Raw genomic sequence first — 25,937 nt, forward strand, 5'->3', positions numbered from 1 at the left:
TTGCAGGGTCCACACTCAGCATTTGAAGAAGCCTTTGTCTCTGCTGCTCAGTTATTAGCATCTTTGTGTGACTAGTGTCCCTTAGCAAAATGAGACAAGCATCTCCCCAGATGTTGTCGCTTTTCCACACATTACAACAAAGCATGAGATTTTCACTAATCACTTCACTTGGTTGAACAAGATCTTTCCAGTGAATGGCAAATAGAACAAAAAAGGGTTTTGTAAAGCTATTAGCACTGAGCTTGAATTTTAAGAAATATAAAAACAAGGAAAGGTGGGCTTTTAATTCCATGATGACTGGCCTGATTTCTATTCTAAAAATCTATTTTAACTCCATGTAATCACAATATTGCATTGATTAGCTCACTGACATTAATCTTATTAGTGGTTCAAAGGGTTGCATTTAATCTAGCTGATTATGCTAGGGCATCTCTGAGTAGTTGGTACTCTATTGCTGTGGCTCCTAATGAACTGACTGTGCATTAAAATTCACTAAATAAAACTTACTACCTAGCTTATTCTTATTTGTTCTAGTGTTCTAGTTTGTCCTTTAGATGAAGTCTTATATAAACTTTCTGTTGCTAAAAAGCCAACAAACTCCTTACAGCATATGCTTTCTGTATGTCTGCATGTATTTGCAGTGTTCATAATTAACAACAAACAAACAAACAGGTTTTCTTCCCAAGGATACCAGTGTAGTTTGTTTCTGCACTCACTCTGTTGATGGAGAGTGCCTGACTCAGTCAGTGGCTTCACAGATCTATTTGCAGGAAGAAATTACAGCTGCAAGAAAGGGTTTGCAGTTATTTCACTCTTTCAATGCTTATTTCTCATATTAATCCCTATTAGGACAAGTAATTGTTTACAGAGAGCAGCTTTAATAGCAGTGCTAAGTTTTTTCACTTGGCCTTTGCTTGTGTATTAAAAGCCACTCAACTGTGAAAGATTTCATTTCCATCTGGAGACTTGTGCCGTGAGAAAAGGAAGGTCAGGCCTTGCAAATGGACAACAAAAGCACTTCAGTCAGCAATTGCTGGTTTGCTACAAGTGTTAAAAGCCAGGACAATGGAGCTGTGGCTGGTTAGGAAAAAGAAAATGTGGAACAAAAGAACAATTTTAGCCTGGTTACAAGGAGGTTGCAAGAGAAGCCACTGTAAATACACCTGGACTGAATTGAGCCATGCTGTCTTCAAAGAAACAAGCTGTATCTGGGAAGAATAGAAAAAGTGTAAGTATTTGGTACAGCCTTTTGAAAGTGCATTATCTGAACAGACATCTTTTTGCCATCCTTCTCTCAGTGCCTAACCCCACAGAAACCTGGGAGAGTGCAGTGTATCCATCTTCCTGCTGCCCTCCTCACTACTGGTCTAATGTGCTTTCCTGGAAAGGATACACTTGCCCCTGCCCTGTCCAGATGAGGCTCAGCCTTGCAGGTCTCTGTGAGGGGGAAGAATATTGTGAATCTAGAGTTGTGCGGTGATGCTTGCACACATTTTCCAGATGTTTATTGCCTGTGTGTTTAAGGCTGCATGTGCTGTGGCAGCTTCTGAAGCTGTTCTAGGTACATCTGAGGGATGAAGAGTTAAACATTTAAATGGCAGTTTGCAGTTTTCCAGGTTTAGAGCAAATTTTGGAAAGAATCCCCCAAAAGGTGGGAAAAGCAGCTCCAATCGGCCCCTCCCCCCAACTGGTCCGGGAGGGAAAAAATACTTCCTTGGAGAAAGGTGGAAAAAAACCTGTTTATTAAACAATAAAACCAAAACAATATCAAACAATGAGACTCCTTGCCACTCTAAAAGAGATGACAAACTGAGAAAACCCCGGGTTGCAGCTCAGCTCACTCAGTCTCTGATCAGTCCCTCTGGTGCTAGAATTGTCGCAGGCTGGGCCTGGCCCGGTGGGCCTCAGCTGCAGCTGCCGGTGCTCTCCAGGTGTTCAGTCCAGAGCAGTTTCAAGAGGTCCAAAGAAAAGGAAAAAAAACAGTCCAGGGAACTTCTTTGCCTCAGCTAGCTAAAAACTAACTAAAAAGCAAAAGAAGAGCTCTGTCCCACTGTCTGTTCATCCACAGACAACACAATCAGGAGCAGGAATGTGGAGGAGAAGTGCAGTGTCTGAAAACAAACTACTGCTTCTTCTCTCCCCTCCTTCACTCTCTGGAACACTCTTAAAGGTACAAAACTTATTATTCAGCATAAACAGAATGAGATGATTTGGGATAAAAGCATCATATAGTCAACCCAGGACAGCAGTTCATGAAAATGGGCAAAGGGAAGGGACTTGGGGGAATGGGCTAGTTTTCAACCTCCACCTACCAGTGTGAGATGGCCCAAACTGCCCAGCACTTCCTCATATCTCAGGGGAATCTTGGTCATGAAACACTGCCAGAGTGATGCTCAGTGCATCCTCTGCTCACTTGCTAAGATGATGCATCTGTTAGCAGCACTGGAACTGCCCAAATGCAGTGAGTCAACACACACCTACATTTGGCACCACCAGGACGTGCTCCCATGCACAGTGGTTGTGTGGTGTGAATGTGCATTTCCAGGGCTCAGACTTTTTTTCCATCCATCTATCAAATTGAGCATGACCAAGAAGGCAAAACTCATTACAGCTGTTGTTAAGGTGGTATAAACCTAGAACTGGAACTAAAGGAAGTAAAATTGCTTGAATTTATGCTTGTAATTACTTTGTAGTTAAACAGATGCCTCACACTAAAGGGTGAATAACAATTTCATAATATCTGTGTGAGCCACCTCAGGCTAATTTTGTTTCCAGCTTATGATGATGGGAATAAGCAGCCAAGCCCTGTCTCCATCTCTGGGCCGCCCTGTATAGATACTCAGTGAAAACACATTGAAAATGCTATCTCCTTCCCCCTGAGTGAGGAGGCTGTTAGATCAAGTGCAGTATTATGATATTAGCCATAAGCTGCCTTTGAGGTCATGGTTTCTTGACAACCTTACTCAGCCAGAGGTTCTCTGTGCCTTAGGAGCAGCTTCAGATAAAGCAGACAGCCCAGAGGCTGGAAGCAGGAGCTTCTGCTGTGCTATCTACAGAGAAACAGCAAGTGGACACAACAATAGCAGTAATAATCTCATTGAGCAACAAATCACAGAGTGGCTGAGGCTAGAAGGGACACATGGAGGTCACCTGATCCAATCCTTCCTGCTAAGCAGGCAGCCTGGGGTCACATCCAGATGGCTTTTGAGAATCTCCAGTGGTGGAGACTCCACAACCCCTCTGGGAAAACTGCCCATGCTCAGTTACTGTCATTCTAAAAAAGCTGTCAAACTTGGCTTCTGTGCACTGGGTCAGAGACTTAACTGAACCATCCTTGCACTGATTTAGTCTGCAGTGCACTCTTCTGCTCTGCACTGAGTCCTTTCAAGACCCTGAATCTGCCATTTCCTTTTTGGGGTGTTATGGACTGCCCCAGGCTGACAAGATGGATGTTTTCAGAGAGGAAGAAAACCTTTATGGCTTTTTTCCTCCCCTCTTCCTACATGTTAAAAAAAAAAAAAAATCCCTAAAACTCATGACCCAGAGTCTGGGTGGCACAGTGTGGCAGCAGCAGCTCTCTGGCCACAGAGAGAAGCACAACTTTCCCAGGCATTGTCCTGCAGAAGGCTGTGAGAAAATCAGAGGAAAGAATGATAAGCAATTCTTATCTTAACTTGCTGCAGCTGTTGTTGTGAACATGTGGAATGTGTTATGGAGGTTTATTTAGCAAAGGGTGGGTTCTTGATTGGCCAGTGGTGATGGTGTTTGGACTGGAGGACCGATTGGGTGCACCTGTATTGTGACTGTGAGGGCAATGGGTTTCTTAGTAAATAGAGAGATTGTTCAGCCTCCTGTGCATCATGGAGTCAAAGCCAGTGATTACCTGGCCAGGGGCTGTGAGAACAGTGCAGTGTGGTGCCAAGTGGGCACACCAGCATACCCAACATTCTGCTTCTGCTGACTGCCAGTGTTGCCATCAGCAATCAAAAAAGGACAACTGTTCATGATGGTGCTTCAGCTCCTGTGTCCTCTTCCCAAGCTCCGTGGGAGAGGGGGGCATTCATGGGACTGTCAGGCACATCTAACCCTCTGTTTCCACTTTTTGCCCTGTGCCAGCCCTGCTGCTGAATGCTGGCACAGGAGCCAGGGAGCTGAGGTGTGCTCCACAAGTGCCTCCTGTCGCTGTGCCTTCCCACTGCTCCTCCCCGGCTCCTAAAGGACAAACAGCTTCCTAAAGGAGCAGGGCAAGGTCTGCTCACAGCGAGCTACAGCCATGAGCACGTCTCTCCACCCTGATTAAATGCCTGCTTTTCATTCATGGCTCCTTCCTCCCTGATAAACGTCAGAAACAGCCTAATTATGTTTTTCTCTCTGCCCAACTTGTGTTCATTAATCTTATCTACATGCATCTCCACATTATACCATAGAGACTTGGAGTCAGATTTTTTCAAAGGCTTTTAAGCACCTCATACATGGTGATTTCTATCAACCGTGACATGAGCAATTTCTATAAATTCTCATTTTCACCAATCAATGTAAAGAAAGCAAGCAGCCTAGAAAAATATAACACAAATCATCTGAGGAGGAGCGAGGTAGAGAATGCAAAGTCTGATTGTCTGGGGTTTTTCAGATTTCCAAATTAAGTTTCATGCTAAACAGAAAAATGACCTTGAAACCAAATCGATTTAAACACTCTGTATTCCTTTATACCATAGGAAATTGCTAAATAAAACACCTAAAACTAAGCTCTTATGAAAAGTGGCATGTTGCATTATTGTAAAAATTCTTTCACTCTCAGGCAGTGTTTTGCCAAATGAGTACAATTTTACAAAGTTCAGTTTCAAGAAAACCACATTTTCAAGGGAAATTAAGATCCTGGTCACAGCACAGCCAGCCTCCCCTGAACTGTTTTTTGTATCAGTTGAGCATGCCCATGAATTCTTTTCTGGGTTTCTAATGAAAACGTGGCTTAAGCCCTCCCTCTGGGATTATGTGAAAGTTTCATCTCCAGTTCTGTATTTTGGTATACTCATTGTGCAAATAGGGACATATGGGCCCTTCCTTGCTTTCTATGAAATCTTCATCTGTAGAAATACCCTGAATAAAGTCAATGGGAGATTTTTTTTTACTGGAGCAGCCACCAGGCTAAAGGTGCACATGAATTCCATATGTCAGTAATAGCCTAGAAAGCAGAAGAGAACTGTATGCTGTCATATACACAGACCTTTTAACAGGGCCTGTTGCTATAGGACAAATTTGGCTATAAATGGCTTTAAACAAAAAGAGGATTGATTCAGACTAAGATATGAGAAAGATATAAAATATAAAGGCAAAATTTTTTATAGTGAGGGTGGTGAAACACTGGAACAGGTTGCCCAGAGAGGTGGTAAATGCCGCATCCCTGGAAACGTTCAAGGTCAGGCTGGACAAGTCTCTGAGCAACCTGATCTAACAAGAGGATTCAACAAGGTGACCTTAGAAAGTCTCCTGCAACCCAAACCATTCTGATTCCCCATGCTCCAGAGATATGTGGCTGAGAGAGAAACCATAGATCTCCTCTCAAGCGTGGCTGTCAGGATGATGAATGTACTCAGTTACAGAAACTGAGGAGGATCACATGGACAAGCTGCTGCAATGTTCTTTTGCCTGCCTGGAGAGGCTTTCCTGCACTGCTGTAAGTTTATATTTGATGTTCTCCTGGAAATCTGCCCCAGGAAGGGAATTTAATTCTACCAAAGGGTATTATACTTGGTAGCATGGGGAAAATCCTGAAAATCCTGCTGCCAAACATGAAAAGACATAAATAAATACATATTATTTGTGAAGTGAGACCTTTGTGAACAGGGAAAAGCTAAGAGCATTTAATACCACTAAGGCACTGAATATGGCAGAGATTATCAGAGTTACCATTAATATTGTACCCCATGTCCTTTTAATAAATCTGATTGTCTTCAACTACTTAGAACAATTTTCAATTATTGCTATCTTTTGAGACCTCTGTATGAATGTTAGCAGACTTCTGTGTTCAAAATGACTTTCAAAGCCAAAATGGCTGAAATGCTACTAATTATCTGTTAGTAACTGATAGCTGTTTTCAACTATGTTGTTTTGTTGGAGATTTTGTTTGTGGTTTTTTGTTTGTTTGTTTGGGTTTCTATCAGGGCAGCAGATGTTTGGGGTTTTTTTGCAATTTTACCTATTTTTCAAAAGTTTTTATGTCACAGAAGCCAGGGGGGAAAAAAACCCAACCCAACCAGAAACAGAAAACCAGGCACACAGTTTATAGCTAAGTGCATTCTTCACTGTTGAGGTAAAATGTGTACCTAATACTGAGTTTTATTTTGATAACAATTACATAAAATTACATAGATTGGGAATTATAACAGCAATTTCCTGAAAATTTGACACAATGATGGGCACAAGATAAGCTTTCTCCTGAAAACTTACATTTGAAAAAATCTATATTCCTGCACATGCTGCTGTTATAAACTATGTGCAAAGTTAATTAATTTCTATTAATTAACAGTGTGGTAGATTTCATCCACTACAGAATTACCAGTGCAGAACAGTGGGTTGGTAGTAGCCCAAATAAGCAGATACTTTACACAGAGAAGAGAGCTTTCTACAGCCCTTAAATTACTTTCCTGAGACAGTGTCTTGAGGACACACTCTCGAGGCAGCAATTTCTCCTAATGCAATCCTAGCTCACAGATTTCCTCTCCTCTAGGTCCCTACAGAGTATATTTCCTTGTGCTTGAGTAATCCAAGGAGAAAACCAGCCTTTGTCAGGAAGCCAATAGACAATTCAATTGAAATGCACCCCAAGCAATACTGTGACCCTGACTCCTGCTCCATCTCAGAGCCATCTGCCCAAGCCTCTGTGTCTGGCAATCTGTCAGCAGTGTCCAGGCTCTCCATGAAATTCCAGGCTGTGCTGATGTGGTGCTGCTGGGGAGAGGAACTTGCATGACCCATGAGTGGTTTTGCTCCCTGGCAGAAGCTGTGAGCTCACACCTCAGTGCTGGGGCTTTAAAAGCTAAATTACGTGTTCAAGTAATATAATTAAATTTCCTCATGCTGTGAGTCAGGAAGCAGGAAATAATTTATATGCACACAAAACTCAGAAGATTCTCACTATGTTCAAAATATTGCCACAACATGATGCCAGTAAGCTGGAAAGACTGCATTATATTTAGATTTAGCATTAAATCCAGATTCTGTGCTAGATGTGGCAGAGATGGTGGATTTTGGATGGTTTTTTATCTCCGGATGTAACTCGATATCCCAGATCAGGGGAAGACCGGGAAGACCTTGGGAGGGTACCAGCATGATGCAGCTCAAGTCCCAGGGAAGTTTGCTACCAAGGCAGAGAACTTCCTGACTGGAAAATGAAGTGCCTCAAGTCCCAGTTTGTTGCCTTACACAGTGACCTCAGTGCCTGAGCTGTGGTAAGCTGAAAACTGTGTCTCCCATTTTAGGCCTTTACAAAGGATCCCACTAATGGTGTTGTGGCAGAGGTGTAAATGCAGCAGTGGAAAAGCTGCTGTAAGACTTGAACAAGGCCTGATATAACCTTGAACATTGCTGGCATAATCAGTGATTAAAATGCCATGTGTTTGGACAAGTGCAGTGTCGTGTGTCAAAAAAGCATGTTCTTAAACTGCTCTTCAGGTGAGCCCTGTATCTTCAAAGGAGCCTCCTGGTGTACTCCCAGCGCCAGAAAGGCACTGGTGTGGGTTCTCTTATTATTTTTCTACCTCTGTTGAGGTCAGGATTGAAGGCACTTGAGATGATAGTTCACATGCACACTCAGGTGTTTATTGCTTTTTATTAGCGTTACAGCCTCACCACTGTGAGTTCTGCAGTCGGTCATTAGAAGGCACAAAATGGCTAACTATCTCTTGTTATGAGGTCTTTTAAGACTAAACTATCCAATTAAGAGCTGATACCTGGATTATTTTCCCTTTTAACCCAATAACTGATCCTAAAGAGCCCAGAATGCAGACTTTTCTGCCCAATTACAAAATACCACCCAAACCCATGAAGAAGAAAGTAAAGAAGAGCAACCTGCCTCCTCCCTAAAACCTCCATCTTGCTTCATATTAATTACTATATTCTAAAACCCCAAACTCTAAGTTTTCCACCCTGTGATATTGCACACTTCTAATCAACTACACACCCATAATCCCAGTGTTATTAATCAATTCTGGAGGTGTTCTCCACAGCCTCGGGTCAAATGCAGTGTTCTCTTGTGGGTCTGTAACTTTCAGCACAGAAAGGTTAAAATTCTCAGCATCCAGGGTTCCAACACACGGGGGGGGGGGGGGGAACCCCAAAAAACAAAACAAAACAAAACCTTAAAGGCAGGAGAGTTATGTGGGTTTTGATCTGCAAGGGAAGAAATCCATGAAAACCTCTAGAGTCTAATGAGGACTCAGTGTTTGTTCCTCTGGGGGGTTGCAGCATTTTTCATAGCCAACCTTGGACCAGCCAAAGTGGGCAGATTGCCACAAGTGCATACGAATTTTTAATTGTCCCTCCAATGGGCAACTGCAGAGTTACACAAGGAGGGCTGGGAGCAGGATTTAGCTCAAATAGCTTTCCAGGGAGCAGGGAGAAAGGAGTGGGGAAACAGACAAATGGCAGCAAACAAAGCCTCTGGAGGAGGCTGATGTGTGTGCATTGCCACTGCCATTGGCTCAGGCACTCAAGCTGTGAAACAGTGACAGAATACAAATCCAGAGATGGCAACCAGGCACACATTAGTTTGCTTTATAATAAGAGATGCCACTTGGTCTGTAGATGCATCTCAATGAGAAGCAGGAATGAAAATCTGTCTTAAAATGGCTTATGACAATGGGCAGAAGAGTTGGATATTTTATACCCATCTATCTTTCTTGCTGATGTCTGTAAATACTGGTTCTTAGTTCTTTGAATTCCTATTTATTCTGTTCTAGCATTATTATCTCTCCATCATTGCCAACAAATGCAGAGTTAGCCATCTGGAAAAAAATAGCACATTCTAAATTATGTTTCTCTCTCTACTGTCATGTGAATATTAACCCAGATAAATGAATTTAAGCTATTCCTGGGTCCATTATCAGTCCACTGGAGAATAACAGTAAATTACTCTCTAGCTTTTTTGAAAACATTTTGAGATCTATGTAGAGAGAGCATCAAATACTAATTCACCTTTCTGAAGGATAATACCAGTCTTTACAGCACCTGTTCTCACACTTTTATCTGTGAGTCAGAACTGCAGCTTGCCACAGCTTTTCCCAATGATCTACAGGGAGAGATGTTTGGGGGGAAATGCTTTTTAGTCATTATGAAATGGGTCATATTTTTTCTGACAGCTCTTCAGAACTGGTATGAATTTCTTTCACTGCCTGCCAAATTTATTTTACTGCTGACCCCACATAGATATTCATTGCAGTTTGCCAGCATGTTTTTACTCAGATGAAGCATAGGATTCAATCAGATTCCACAGGCACAACTCTGAAAAGTAGTATTTCATTATTTATCTGATATTTTGGGGAGAAAAAATGGAAAGGGTTGTGTCTCATTCGGTTTTAGAAACAGGAACTCTGCGCAGCTTTTAAAAGTAAGGGAGTAATGCTGCAGTTATCAGATATAAATGTGTAACAAACCTGCTGACACAGAAAATCCCATTTTGAGGCACTTAGTTTAGATGAGTGTTTAGAATGTCTCTTATTTGAGTCGTGTAGATTTTGGGGGGTTTTTGCAGGTGCTTCAGAGAGGTTATTTTTCAGTGACATCATATTTAGTGAGATGGATCTAAATTTCCTTATGAACTATCAGCTAAATTTTCAAAATTGAAAGTGATGTTTCCCTACAATAAACAGATTTCTTTCCCTATTTATTTTCCTGTTGTTTGTTTTTTTTTGAATATGTCTTTTCCATACATACTTTTACTTTAGATATACATATAGAGATTGTATGTATAATAGAGGGAGATTATACATATTTTTAATAACATGTAGCATACATTTCCCCCAGTGTAATGCTACAGTGACTTGGGAATTGTACAAAGTGGCTTATGGTTCTAATTTTAGCAAACCATAAGAACTGAAAAGAAAGTACAAATTGTAAACCTAAGGCATTACATTCCCTTTCCCTTACATCTCATGGATTTTTCTGCATTTTAAAGGGCCTCCAGGGCTCTGCACAGTAAATTTTACATAGGTTTTGACATGAACTCTTCTGTAAGGATTCATGAACATTGCAGCAGTTCTCTCATTAGAGATCAAAGCAAGGGAAGATGCTGTGAGAGTTTTACTGTGCTCCCTACCTGCCCTGTCTTCATAGATCTTGCCAAGAGCATTCATCATTTAAGTTAATATAGAAATGGATAAAACTCAATTTTTCAACTCTACCAGAATCAACATTATCTTTTGAAATGTTTGATCCATATCCCCTGACTTTTTATTTTGTGGGGAAAAGGGAAGAAGGATTTTTCTTCCAAAAGCTTGCATCTAACTTACACCTTAAATGCTAATCATCCTCTTGCCTAACTGAGCTCCACTCATTTAAGTGTAGAAAAACAGTTAGGCTATTCATTTATGCAATACTCAGTCTTTTGGTGGATGTATCCACAAGACAAACTATTCTCTGGCCTTAGTTTTGCAGCAGTATGATGCCAGCAACATTTAGTGCCTTCCTTCTGTCAGGGACAACTGTCAGTAAACAAAGAAATCAAAACCCCTTCCTTAAGCAAAAGTGAAACTCCTATTGAACTAGTAGAGAATGCTTAGTGAACATAAAACCATATATGTCATTTCAGTCATGGCCATATCTAGCATAAAAATGCAGAATTATAAAACAAACCATGAATTAGATTATTCCCTATAACTAAATTATCAAGTCCTGGGTCCTCTCATAAATCAAGGATTAATATAACAAGGACATGAGACGTCCTCTACACCCCAAGTCTGTGGTATTTTCAGAGACCCTCGTCAAAGGGAGGATGATGAATCTGACTCCATGTTTTTAGAAGGCTAATTTATTATTTTATGATCTGTATTATATTAAAGAATATTAAACTAAACTACTAAAGAATAGAGAAAGGATACAGACAGAAGGCTAAAAGATACTAAAGAAAAACTCATGACTCCTTCCAGAGTCCCGACACAGCCTGACTGTGATTGCTCACTAAGTCAAAACAATTCACATGAAACCAATAAAACTATTACCTGTTGGTAAACAATGTCCAAACACATTCCAAAGCAGCAAAACACAGGAGAAGCAAATCACATAATTATTGTTTTCATTTTTCTCTGAGGCTTCTCAGCTTCCCAGGAGAAAATCCTGGGCAAAGAGATTTTTCCGAAAATATGACAGTGACACCAAGCCTGTCCTTCAGGCTGTCCTTTCTGTTGAAAGAGATTGCATGGGTACACCTTCTTGCATGGATGCCCTTCCTACCTGCATTTTGTCTGGTGCATATCTCTGGCTCGCAGCTCAGATTTCCAGATTTCCTCCAGGGCCCTGGAGGGGTTCCAGCACCCAACTGACAGCTCACATCCTTCCTCCTTCTCACACTCCCATGAACAGGCTAGGACTCCACATCCCAGAAACTGGATATTATTTTACTGGTGTAATAACTAGCTCCACTCCAAACTTTACCAAAGTTAGTGAAGAAATCCTGTCACTGTAGGGCCTTTGAATAAGCTTAGCATTTAAAGCTGGCTTCAGTCTTAGAATGGGTGGACTTGCTGCTGAGCATGTTTTATAGAGCACTTCTGTTCTTTCCTCCATATAAATTGTGGGCTGAACATATCAATTTCTTTTTGCTGCTAGAGAAAGGTTCTCTTTAATTTAGTGGAAAGAAAGCATGAAGAAGCACTATGATTTCGCCCTTCTATCTCTGCACTAGATTAATTATACCTAAAATTATCAAACTTTCAAGTTCACAGGCAGCAATCACTTGAAGGAAAAATCATCTTTCTTGCTGTTTTTTTCTATGGAGGTGTGCTAACCAGTATTTTTAATATAAGTTGTGGGGGGTTTTTGACAACAGCAACTTGTAATAGTGAGAAAACTAAGTCAAGCTGTGCCAGTTCAGTACAAGATGAAAACTCACGACTTTCTAAGGGGAACTACTGAAAATGCAAATAGTTGTGTCTAATATAGTTCTTCAGGTGCTAAGCCTCCAAGATTTTTGGCAACTTATGAAAATGACAAATAACACTGATTTATTTTTTTTAACTGGCTGGAGAAAGCAAGATTGACTCTGTAGGCAATTGGCTGCTGATGGGATGAGAAGGACATTCTCTGTAATTGGATTCCTTGTTGATGCAGAGTTGCTAAGATGCATGATTCATTCCTGGCACCGTGACTTGCTGTCACCATGTAATTCCCATGTCCTGCCTAATGCCTGAGGGAGTAATGAACGCGGTGAGTCTCTGTGTCTGATGTCTGTGCAATTTCCACATGCAAAATGCAACAGCAAGAGGAGCTAAGGCAATTCTGCTACAGAGGGAGATAGGGAAATATGCAGAGTGAAACTGCCTCAAGAAGGGGAAGGAAATGTGGTTGAGCTTCTGGCATCCCAGATTATCAAATCAGTAGCTGAAAGGCTGAGGTGCTGCAGCAGGATCATCATACTGCCTTCACAGAGACCTTTTGAATACACGCCAGGCTTGACACCAGAGAGCAGGCAGGTGGAAATGAAACATCTGGATGTGGAACATCTCACTGCTCTGCACTTTAGAATCTTGTGTGCAGTGGGATTTGGCTGGTGAAAGCCCCTGCAGAAACCTTACAAACCTCTGGAAGTCATGGGATCAACAGGCAGTAGAATGAAGACTTCTCAACTCACATTATGCTTATAGGCAGTACTACAGTTTCTAAGTGCTTTTGTAGATATAGTGCTTCATTAAATATTAATAAATATAGTATAAATGGGTTTTAAATTCCTATTTGGATAATAGGCACATTATTATAGTTGATTGAGGGAAACTACAGCCCTTAATACTAAATGCTGTCTGCCACCATGTGTAATATTAAGGTTTTCAAATCAGTACCTCATCTCTACCTATTTGGGTGTGAAAAAAATTTCTTACATTTGTTGGTTTTAAAACAAGATTACCAAACAAGAAAAATAAATACATGTACTTTTTAAATTAAATACTGAAGCAACCTCTACTTCATTAAAAAACAATATCAAAGGAAAATCTCACAGTCAATAATTCTACCCTGGGATAAAAGAGAGGCAAAGATTAATATCAAATTCTGTTGGTACATGCCTATACATATGACTGTGAGAGTAATTCCCTCCTATAATGAAACTGGGAAAAATTATCTATTTCTGCACACAGTGGACAGAAAAAAATATGTCTCTTATTCAAATATATTTTCTAAGGCAGTAAATTACTGCATTCCTAAATAAAGTCTGAGTAATATATCTCTATAATCTATTTTATCATCTTCTTCCATAATATTTATTCTTGCAGGTTTCATTGCACATGGTGTAAATGTGTATATTAGGGGGTTTTTTTGCATATTTTCTTATCCAGAATCAGAGGAAAGAGTCACATTTCTGAGCATGTCTAAAACAATTATTCAATCCCCTTGTAAGGGTACCAATTTTTTTGGCCTACAAAAGATGGAAAAGATAAATTCTGTGTGTGAATTCTCCTTTCATGCTATTCTTACAGTTCCCTGCTTCTCATATAGCTGTGGGATGAACCTGAATATAGACAAAAGGAGAAGATCACAGTGCAGGATAGTTTATTAACTGAGTGTGTGTCCGAAGTTTGCTATGCCAGTAAGGAATAGGAATGTTGTTTCTGCATCAGGTCTTTTACTATCTTTCCACTCTGTTTCCTTCCTGCCCAAGAAATAAAAGAAGTGAAAAAAACAACAGAAATATTTTGCTCTGCATTGATCTGCTTCAAAGAACTCTGGTTTGTGAAGTTCTCACAGAATATTTCAAAATTATTCCCCCTGGCTAATGGTCCTGAAAACTGCTGAGTGCTGGCTGCTGTGCATCAAAGCACATGTGCAGGTAGGTTTGAGCATGTATTTAAGTGTTTGGCAGGATCAAGGGCAGAGTTGTCAGCATTTTGTTGTACAAAGGATAACAAAGTACCCAGTCCAGCAAAGGAACATTGAGAATTCAGGTTTGGGGCATCCATTCAAGAGCAGTGAAAGGATTCAGATTTTAATCACATGATCCCACAACACGTGAAGATGCAGAGGGTTGATCTGTGGATACGAAGCAGTCCAAGGTGGTTTCCCAGAGACCAGTAAGAGGTTTTTCTGAAAGCTAATGGCAAAGAAAACATTCTTAAGTTTTGCACCTCCTTCTGCAGCTTTGCAGGTGTTCATGACAGAGCACAGTACCAAAATCTCAGCTGTCTTAGATTAAATAGGACATTTTTTACTGATATTTTTATTAGCCACAGGTTTTCCAAATGGGTGAGTACCCATTGGGACTACCAGAAACAGAAGTACAAATTTAATTAAATTTAAATGAATTTAAATCTTTTAAATAAATTAAAATATTTAAGTCACCTGAGAGCACTCAAAAACCCCACCCTATCCTCTTCCTCATCTTTCTCTTGCTTTCAAACCCACCTCATCCTAATAATAAATAATTCTAATGTAGGCACATAAGAATAGCTGTCATGTACAGTTTCAGGATTTTAAATCTTCCTTTCATGGATTTTTCACAAGAGCTGAGATGGGAATAGATAATAAACTCTCTGACTATAGAAATTTTCTGGCAACACATTGCACAGTCTATAAATTCTTGTTGAACAGTAGGGATCAGAAGTAATCCAGGAATACAAAAGAGCTACTTACCTTATACTCCTAGAATTCATTTGCTTGCTGGCTAGGAACCAAGGCTGTCATTTCAGGACACTGGAAGGGTGAAATATGCAGCAAAAAAAATTAATTCTGAAGCTTGTGACCTGAAGGGAATTGCATAGTATATATACACATATTTCACATTTAATTTTACATTCATTTCTTCACCATGCTAATACATACAATTTATAAGTGACTTCTGAGGCTGTAAGTAAAAAAAAAAAGGACTATCTGATAAATTATTTTAATGCATATCTATCTAGTCTTTATGTGTCAACCTAAATAATAATAATAATAATAATAATAATAATAATAACAGCACTGAACTTAAAGGCAATCTCTGAAAAGCATTGTCATTCCACAGGCTTATAAGAATATGCTACTTATGACAAGTAAGTGTAATAAGTTAAATGTAAATGGAAGTCACCAAAAAATTTCTACTGTAATATCTAGGAACAGCACACCATCAGAAATAAAATAAATTAAAATCATCTATCCTTCTGTCCAGGGCAGGAGTAAAGGAAACAGAAGATTATATGAGTATTTGAAGAGGTATGCTGTATCCACACCAGCAGTGGAAGGAATCCCTGCACAGGAATTATAATGAAATCAGGATGTACCTTTTTCATTTTCTCAGAACCTGTCAAAATACTAGCCAGGACAAGCCTAAGGTAAAAATCTGCCTGAAGCAAACATTTTCTTTGAAGTGTGGAAAAACAGCAGCAACCGTTTTCCACGTTCCTGGTTACAGAAGGAGAATCAACACAAAACACTAGGAGAGGTGAGACCCTTTATCCCACACAGACAGCTTCCCGAAACATTGGCACAACACAACTTGGCTGCACTTTGGTGCTTTTCCTGCAGGTTGACAGCCTTGTTCTTTCCAGATCCTGCACAGATGCTGTTGTTACCCTCGCCCAGAGCTGCCAAGGGAAATGACTCCCCTGGCAGAGTGTCTGTGCTGAGAGCTGGGGAGTGCAGTGGCACAACTCCAGTGGTCGAGGCTTTACTGGGGAGTTCAGGCTGCACAAGTTGATACTGGGCTGTGAATAACCACTGCCCAACCTGAGAAACAGAAAGTGTGGAGATACTGACATTCTGGCAAACATCCCACTGGCTTTCCTAGATAACAGATGTTTAAATGGGTGCTAATGTCGCTTTCCTAGACAGCTAGGGTCTTCCTCCTTCCAGGATATTTGAGCTTGTATCTCCTAATACACTCAAATATATAATACTAATATAGAAATGCTAGCATACTGGTTTATGTCTCTAATATATCTACACAATTAAAACAGTCTTTTATGCCATTTGATCAGGTAACATTCTCTGGAATTGCTTGCATCATTCTTAAAAGAGGCATCAAAGACTTTTTTAAATGTACCGAAATTCATATTGCTAAAATATATCCTTAGAGATATATTAAAGGCATAAATTAATGCAATTAATGCAAAAAGAAAAAAAATCATGATTTTGCATTTTATTTTTTCCTTTATAAACATCTTTATAATTGTGGGGAAATTGGATAATTTTGCTTGCAATATGGGAATGCATCAGGGTGATTTTTTTTTTCTTTTTTGTTTTTGCTTTCACACCATGGTTTTTATCAGAGAGTTAAAACAGTGGAACAACAGGCAAAACCTAGTTTTTCTGAATGAGAGGGGAATCTCATTTGGCATCTGATCTGACCTTCACACCTAAAATATCTAAGTGATTCACATTCTTCAATACATTTATCCTCATAATGAACCTTTGTGATAGGACACAATCTCTCTGTCTTATGGAACTGTGCTACAGCAAAGTTAAAATACTGCTCACATATAACAGACAGGAACCTGTTGTGCATTTCTTCATTATATCATCCTAATCACTTTGTGGACTGGATATACCCATCTAAATTAAAGCATCTGAACTTCCTTCTGCAAAGAATTACTCTGGCATCTCTGAAAGACAAAATTCCATGGACAATCATATGTCCAAGAAACAAATTTCTGTTTTACATTTTGCTGAACTTTCACTGCTCTGCTACATTTGTACAAAGCAACACTATGGCTTTTCAGACCAAGGATGCTCTGCCTTTCTCTCACAAATGGCAATATCATGGGAGAGAGGGAAATCTGCCTTTATAACACCAACATTTTCTTCTTCCTGTGAGAACTGTGACAATCACCAGAACCAGATCAAGCAACAGTGTTAGAAAAGAGCATAGCATCTCATCCAGCATCAGAGGACAAACAATTCCCATAAACTCTAGCTGTGTACATCCTCCTGCAAAGTCACCAGAACAGATTCTGTTACAAGCAGATTTTCTATTTTATAGTGACACCTGCAGTGTTAGGAGGAGAGTGCTGCTAGCAAGAGCAGTGCTGTTCAGCTGTTTCACATTAAATCACATGCTGATTAGCTTTGAGGGCAGGCTGTCATCCAGCACCACACGATGTCAGGCTTGGAGGACATTTTGCAAAAAGCACAGGTCCACCACAAGGTCATTTATATGTTTAATTAAGAGTGTGGGCTAATTACTTTGTGTTACTAAGGAAGCCGCAAATTTTTGTCTTCACTTTCTAAAATAGGGGGAAATCACACCTCCTTTTGAAGATCCCAAGCCTTCCTGAAGGATTTCAGCTTTCAGATATTTAATTAGAATCACAGAATGGATAAGGTTGTAGGGGACCACTGGGGATCATCTAGTCCAACCTTCGTGCTCAGGCAGGGTCCCCTTAGAGCATGTTACTGAGGATGGTGTCCAGACAGCCTTTTGTGTCCCCATGCAAAAAGAACTGGCAACCTCCCTGAGCACCTTGTTCCGTTGCTCAGTCACCTTTGCAGTGTGTTCTTCCTCACGTTCAAGTGGAATGTCCTGTGTTCCATTTTCTACCCATTGTCTCTTGTCCTATTGCATGGCACCACCCAGCAGATCTTGGCTTTGTCCTCTTGGCAGCCTCCCTTCAGACACTTATTGACAAGTTTTGATTAGGATCCCCTCCCTACCCTCATAAGAGAGAAGCTCCACTCCCTAATCATCCTTGTTGCCTTCCACATGGACTCCAGGAGCTCCATGCTGAACCTCAGACTCCAGCTGAACCTCACTACAGCTGAGCAGAGGGGCAGGATCACCTCCCTCCACCTGGAATCAATGCTCTTCCTAATACATCCCAGAATAGCATTGGACACCAGGGCACTGCTGGCTCATGGACAACTTTTTTCCACCAGGACCCTCAGACAACTGAAACAGAGAGATAACAATCCAAAAATCCTCTCAGAAATCAAGGCATCAAAACAGATGTTTCAGGCCAGTACATGCAATTTACATTGCGCAGTTGCCCAAATTTCTTTCAAGAGACAGTCTAGTTCTTTAATTTTCATGTTGTTGCTGTGAGAATTCCTTCCTATGATTTTCTTTTGTAAGACAAGTCACAAAGCAGTAAAAATTCTTTCATATCATCCAAAGGAGGTTGGGGGTAAAGGGACAGGTAGGGATTTGGGAAGCCTGGCCATGCTTCCTGGCTTTATTGGCAAACCTTTCCATTGTGTTGAATTTTGACTTCTCCACCACTGCTTGCCTGCCCTGAAAGCCCTAAAGGTCAGTGATGCCTTGCATGTTTGTACAACACTCAGCATTCTGCAGCCCTTATCTCCATCTGTGTTGTGTGAGTCTCTATCATGTTCATTGCTTACCTGCAAGACCTTTCTCAACACTCCTGCAAGGTGCTAAAGGGCCTGGTTTAATAGCACTTGGTAAGAATTTTCCTGGTTTTCCTACATAAAAATGTAGCAATTTTTGGCCAGACTTTGATCAACTTTCAAAGTGGTACTCTAAGTAAGGCAGCACCTCTGTGTCCCTCAATTAGTTCTGTCTGACAATTCAAACCATACAATTTCTGTGTGACTCAAAGCATGAACTCTTTTATATCCCTTAACCTTTTTATATTCACCACTCAGCCCAGAAATCCTTCCTACCTTGTGGTCTCACTACATTAACTTCCATAGACTATCCAAAACAAGGATCCTTGACACATTTTGTCATTTACTATTCTATTTTAGATTATTATTATCATCATTATTATTATTAAATTCTTTATAATACCACACATTTACCCAGTTACTCAGCCACATTTTAATTTCTTGTTTTGCAACATACACATAATCTTTCACAGAACACAGGGTAATTTTGATAAATATATCATGAATCAAAATGCGTAATGTACTTTCCTTGTCTGCTTGATTTGACTTTCAAGACAGTGGTGCCATTTCTTACCAGGCACTGACTGAACCTGTTTTTCTAGTCTATTGTAGTGAATAAGCACAACTGGGTTTGGCATGGAGAAGGCAGGAATAGCTACACTCAGAGAAGCTATATCATCTTTTTCAGGTCAGAATTCAGCTGAATGTGTATGTATAAACCATCTGCCCTTTGGTTCTGAAATTATAGTGGTTGGAGTACTTGCTTAATCTAATCTTTTAGAATTTAAATTATGCTCTTCTGTTTTCTACAGGTCTCAGGTACTACAGGATTAGACTAAAATGTGCAACCCTTGCTGCTTCAGCAGGGTTTCACTTATTCCCTGAAATAATTATTTCTGGTCTCCTGAGGAGGCTGGGGTGGGGACCCAGGCAGGTTGTGAGGAGAAGGGACAAGGGGCAAAACAAACCATTCATTCTGAGCACATTGCAGAAATCCCAGAAGGAAAGAAAATACAGTGAAAGCTCATTTCTCTCCTTCATGCTTTATGCCCTATTGCTCAGGACGTGGATAAAAAGGCAGAAAGAAGTAACTGATTTCTAAGAGCTACTAAGCAAATTAATGAGTCAGAATCAGATCTTGGAGCACATGGGCAAGGTGGGGATGTCATCACCTCAAGTTCAAGCCCTGACCTCACCCCCTGGACAATCAGGAGAAAGCACATTGATTCTGGATGTGAAAACTCATCTTCTTTTTTGAAGTGTGACATGGAAGAGCTCTCTAGATTTGCTGTGAAAGCAAAGCTTAGAAAGCAGAGTAATAAAGCAGAGTAAAGTTTACAAAGGGGCCTCCCACACACATGCTAATTTAAAAGCATTTTAAAATATTATGCTAATGGATTACTTCTTAGGCTTTTTTGTTTCCAATCTTTTTTTGTTTGGTTGGATTTGGGGTTTTTGTAGCTAGACTACAAACAGTGTGGGATGATGGTTCTGACAACAAACACCCTGCTCTGACAGTCACTTGGTAACAGTCACCTCCTGCCAGAAAATGTGACCCTTTTGCTGGAGCTATACAGCACTGCCCTCAGGCTGGTGGGGACAAAATCAAGAGCAGAGAGCATCAAAACTGAAGACAAGTCAAAAAGGAAGTGGGCTGTAGAATTTTCATCTGGTGATTTCAAACTCGTGAGAACCTGGGAAATTCCTTTCTTTTTCTTACAGCAAATTGGACAGACATTTTTCCTACTAATTTATGGCTCATGTCTTTGATGGTCAGAATCACATAAGGAATTGGGATGCCTAAAAGAATTGTGCATGGCTGAGAGCACAGGGTTATTCTGGTAATGCAAAGGAATCAGCCCATCAGCTTTGGATTGCTCCCAGTCAGAGGAGACAAATGTGATCCAGGACAGACATATGGGGCAGGAAAGAGCTGAGGATGGCCAATTCAGGGGGTGAACAAAACCTGAGGTGTTGTTGAGCAGGAAAGGAATGAAGGCAATATTTTGCATCAACTTAACACTTTTAAAGACTAAATAACTATTTTCAGTCAATAGCAACATTCACCAATGTCAGAAGCCAGGACATCCCTCTGGCTGTCCTGGATGGCTGGAGCCCCTGCCCAGGGGGCTCAGAGACCTTGGCACAGAGCCCAAGACACCTGTGCCTTTGATTTTCACCCATGGAGCAAATTACCACCTTTATTGAAGAATTACAAGTCAAGAGAGTTTAAGTAGAATAATAGTTTGTCATGAGGTGAAAAGTAAATTTTGGGGGTTTTAGAATGGAGGCTCGAGGTCCCAAGATGGAGGAATTCGGGTGTGCCCTGTGCTTCTTCTTTCTTCTTCCTAGCCTCCATGTTCTGGGTGATGTTGGCATTTTTGGATTGGTTTAAGGTAGGAACACACTGTCTAACACAGGTGATAGGTATTGGGAAGTTATGGTAAATAAAGTACACATAGTTTTTAGTATAAAAGACAACACCACCTCTGAGGGCAGCCAGTGTGCCTCTGACTGACCTGCTGAACAGACCTCAGCAGGCCAGGGAAAGAATGTTATGGATAAGAAATAATAAACAACCTAGAAAGCTATAGCTGAGGAATCCTGACTCCTTCTTCAGCTGCTGGGCTGGGAAAAGAGACATGTACATATCTCAGGGTCACTCTGACCAGCAGAGATCCTGAGACACCAACTATTTACCCTGTTCCTCTATCTGTAGGCCACAGCTTGTTTCATGTTAATTGGCTCTGGATTCACCTCACACCAAAAGCCATGAAGTCCATCTCTGCCTGTAGTCACTGGTAGCTGGATTTTGCAGCAGTTTCCTTTGTGATGCTGTACATGAGCAAAGGGAAAAAAAAAATCAAAGGTGAAGCCCTTGTTTCATCTAGTAGATCTAGTGACAGGTGTCTGGAATTTGGGTAGGGATGCGCCCTTGTTTCTGTAAATCACCCTTGGATGTAAATTGAACCCGTAAAGAAAAGAAAACACATTCAAATAGTTAAAGCTACACGTTTTAGAGGCATTTATTATAACTCACACAGATGCCCTCTGTGCCTCGGTGCTGTGCTGGGGCAGGAACACCAGACAGAGGGCTGCCAGGAGTGGTTTTGGCCCAGGCCCAGGTCTCAGTGTTTGGGTCCTCCTGGAAACCCTGTGCAGCTTTCCCAGCCAGCACGGGGCAGCCACCAGCTCCTTGGAGAGGCATGGGAAAATGCCCCTCAAATTCCTCTAGATGGCACAGCACCTTGACAAATCTGGGAGTGAACACGCTTGGCAGACAGTGAGAGCCATCCAGCCTCCCCTCCTTTCCTGAGAATGGCTTTTCCTGCAGAACTGTGGTTATTTGCTCTAATTGCACTGTTAGGATGGAGCTCCTTCTTAAGGCGAGGTAGGCTTTTGTGCCCAAAGTCTTGCCTTCCCTATCAGCCTCCCAGGCATGTGGGCTTTGTGCTGCCAGCACTCTGGGCACTCAGGCAGGTATATAACACCCCACTGGAGGTCATGCCCTGTGTAACACCTGGAAAAGATGAAGACAAAAGATTTGGGTAGTGTCTCATCCTTACTCTGCAGCTCTGCTCAGAATTCAGCAAAAAGCTGCTGCTCAATCAAACACCTCACTCTCTAATACAGGCAATTGTTTTCATGAGAAAACAGATTTCATTGATGCCACTAAGTGGCATTGCTGTCCTGTAAGAGTAGACTTGAAAGAGGGACAAGGAATTGTTCCTGTAGAGCTGCAAGCCAGGTTTCTCCTTGTGTTACTGGAGCAAAGCAGTCAGACCAAGCACATCCAGCTTCCAAGAACATGAATAACATGAATAACATGACCTCTCCAATGCCAAATTCTCTTACACTGGTGAGCTTATCTGCTGAGTCCCTACTCTTTCTTCTGTAGCTTCTGTCTCATATTTAAGGTGGGTCATGAATTGCTTCAATTCTCACCCTTCTTGTGAGGAGAGAAGAGGTGTGGGGTTTTTATAACCTCTGAGCTGAGTATTGATCCCAATGCCAAAATTTCTTGGCTTTATAAGTAAGCCTGCCTGGCACCTCTGCTGCTCAACATTGGTGAGCATGCAGCTTCTTTTATCTCCTAGAAAACTTCTAGGGACTGGTCCTAATTAAACAGTTAGCCATTACATATTTGCCCCAGCACACTCTCTGCCTTCCCAAATATTATTTCACAGTTAAAACCACAGTAATCTGGGGGAAGGATCTTTCCATACAGCAAGTGGACTAAATTATACCCACACTGATACAGAGCACAGGAGATTTACAGAAGGCTGATCAAATTGAGATATGCACCAAAGGGGAAAGTACATTTCCCTTGACCACACAACACTCATCAAAAGATAATGAATATGCAAAAGACTTTTGACATGCCCAGAAAGTTGTGGGCCCCAGTTGCACTGGTTGTACTCTAGCAGCCTTTTCCTCCCTAAGTCACCTTGGCCACTTTGCTGGTCTGGGAATGTATAGAAATACAAATGAGAAAAGTGTTCTGCACCAAGGCCGCTGTTCTTAACATGTAAAATGTTATAGACCATTTCTAGAACACCCTGCTTGAAGCACATGGGGGACCTTAACTCAGAGTATTTTTAGATGTAATATCTCTCAAGGCACAATAGATGTGGAATCAAAACCCAGCAGAGGTTGTTAATTTGTGATTGAGTTGGCTTCCTTGTTAGTGGCAGCTTGTTAAGGTACAGAGACTCTTGATGTGTGAGCTGAAGTGTGAACCAAGACCATCATGCTGATTGTTTCCAGTTTACTCTCTTTGCTTATTTTGCACTAGATATGCTGCTATACAAGCACAGAGAAGAAAAAGAAATTCAAGATAGGCAGGAGAAGAGTGACTAACTAAAGTCTGTCTACTTTGAGTGGTTGCAGTGTTTGAAGACTTCCAAGTTTTACTGCACAAAGGCCTCCCTCTGAGTCAAAATCATATTACCATTTGTACTTGCAGCTTGTAAGCTAAAACAGAGTCAGGCATTTTCCTGTATGGCCTGCTGCTGTCGGCTTTAGAGAGCCCCATCTGCTCCAGCTCTTCTCCTTACACCACATAATGATGGTGTATTAGTAATCAGAAAGCAGCTATGAGCTGTCATTCCAGGCACCACCTGTTTTCAATCATGTATAAGGAGATTTTGTATAAAATGAATAATTTAAATGCTCATCTTCTTGTGCACTGCAGTCACCAACGTCCTTTCTCTTTGACCTTCTTTCTCAAGGTAGCAAAAAAAAAAATGGAATATCTTCCAGTACTTAAAGGGGTCTTAAAAAGAGGGGGCAGATTGTGTTAAAAAAAGGAAGAATAGTCTTAAACTAAAAAAGGAGAGATTTAGATTAGATGTTAGGAAGAAATTCATTAGTGTGAGGGTGTTGAGGCACAGGCACAGACTGTCCAGCATTGTAGAGGCCTCATCAATGGAAGTGTTCAAGGCCAGGCTGGATGGGGCTCTGAGTCTAGCCTAGTCTAGTGGAACATGTCCCTGGAAATCCTGTGATTCCATGATCTCTGCATCAGGACTTCCAGCAGAACTGCACCAGCCCTAGCAGCAGAAGAGAGATTTTCGAGGAAAAGCATATGTGTTTGCAAAGTCTCACCATGTCATCCTGCTGTTGTGTGTCAGCCTGCTCTGTGTACACTATCCCCAGTAATTCTGGGAAGTGAGGAACAGTGTGACTTCACTTGCAGGATTCATTTTACATCCCTAATTGCCCAGGTTGCATGTACAAAGTTGGTCCTACAGCTTTGGAGAGCTCAGCTCACCGCCTCTCTGGATTACTGAAGGGACTCGGAGGTTTAAAAACAACACTGCACCAGAAAGCTCTGCACCTGTTATTGCTGTAAGGAGCAGCTCACATCACCCAGGCAGGGCAGCAAACACTGCATCAGCCCATGTCAGGCTCTGGTGAGTGAACAGATGGCTTTCAAGCCTCATTTGCCCCTACTTGCTTGTCTTCCACCACGCACAGCTCAGAGCCATCGTACAGCTGGGAATCGCTGGTTTTATTCAGAGAGGAGCTAAACACAGAGACACAGCACTGTGCATCCCCTCTGCCCCCACCCTGAAGGCATCAGGAGAGCTCTGTACCTCCCAGAGTTAAGTCATTCATGCCATTTACCTGGCAGACATAAGTCACTAACATATGTAGGAACAGCAGTGTAGAGGAAAACAAGATGGACAGGTACGTGCTACTCTGGCATAACTTTGACTAGAAAGAAAGTGGTGCTAAACTGCTGAAAATATTACTCACTAGCAGAGCAGTTGTGATGGGGCATGCTTATTTTGTGTATTGTCTCATTCTTGCCTGGTCTTTAGCAGTATAATAAAATGGATGAATAATTAAAACTGTGTGCCAATACACATTTATAGTTTCAATCCTATGCTAATCCTAGCAGTACAGTCTACAGTACCTGAGAAGAAAGGGGCAAAAAACCCCAACCCTGGCTACCAGCTAAATAAGTGTCTCCTCTGAAAGGTAATTAAAAGCGAGTCTCCATGGAGCCTTTATCACAAAATCAATAGAAGTCAGTTCAGATTTGCCTTGTTCTTCTCTACTTTGTGTTTCTTTCACTGTTTATAAAAATGTTTGTGGGTTTGGCTGTTGGACTCTCATTGGAAAACTGAGGCTAAGAGGGTTGTACCAACTGAGTGCATGAAATCAAATAAGTTTGCTTTGTTTGGAGAGGTTTTGACAAATCTTCCTTTCAGGATTTCACCCTATCTTCACTTTCCTGAGCTTTCTATGGCAAACTGCCATTTTAATCTTCCTTGGGCCATCACGAAAATCATATCAGAATTCTGACTTTCTATTGATTCTAAAATCAATAATAAAACATGAGACTTTCTTTTTCCTTTTAAGACTGATGTGGCAGCAGGTGTCCAAAATCACAAGAAGATTTAGGAATAAAACCATGTCAAAGTGGAAGATGGTGCTGTTTCTATAGCTGTTCACACAGCCTAGGCTCCCTGTAGGATCCACTGGAAAGGCTTTAGAAACCTGAAGTGGTATGGTCAGCATGACTTGTAGCTCTCTTTTCATGTATCTGCTAAGAAAATAGGACTCTGTCTTAGCTTGCACTGAGTGCACAGGGAACTCAGAAATTGTCTGACTTCCCACACCTTTCCTGATCCACTATTAATCTGGATCTTCTTTCTCTCTGCCTTTTTCTTGGCTCTTCTAATTCTCATTCACCCTGACCTTCAGAACTGTAAAAAGAAGAGACTTGAAGGTAGAGTGTGTTCCCTTATCTGTTGGCTGCATCCCAAGAGAGCAGAGCTGCCTGGGAACACAGGCTTTACAGGGTACCAGGGTGTTAAATATTTATTCTATAGTGTGCAACCTACACACCATAAAGGCCTTCTTTCCTTCCTGTATCCATTTCCACCTCCAACCTCCATTTAGGGTTTTTT

General features: G+C 41.2%; 1 long non-coding RNA gene across 1 annotated transcript; it reads right to left on the bottom strand.

Moving 5' to 3' along the window:
- Nucleotides 1-13,777: 13,777 nt before the first annotated feature.
- On the bottom strand, nt 13,778-15,589 carry LOC135447388 (uncharacterized). The gene is made up of 3 exons (XR_010440085.1): nt 15,456-15,589; nt 14,830-14,889; nt 13,778-14,290 (listed from the first exon to the last, which is right to left on the bottom strand). It is a non-coding gene; the product is annotated as an uncharacterized LOC135447388 (long non-coding RNA).
- Nucleotides 15,590-25,937: the final 10,348 nt, after the last annotated feature.

Source organism: Zonotrichia leucophrys, chromosome 4 (genome assembly GCF_028769735.1).
Source record: "Zonotrichia leucophrys gambelii isolate GWCS_2022_RI chromosome 4, RI_Zleu_2.0, whole genome shotgun sequence".
Classification (NCBI taxonomy): Eukaryota; Metazoa; Chordata; class Aves; order Passeriformes; family Passerellidae; genus Zonotrichia; species Zonotrichia leucophrys.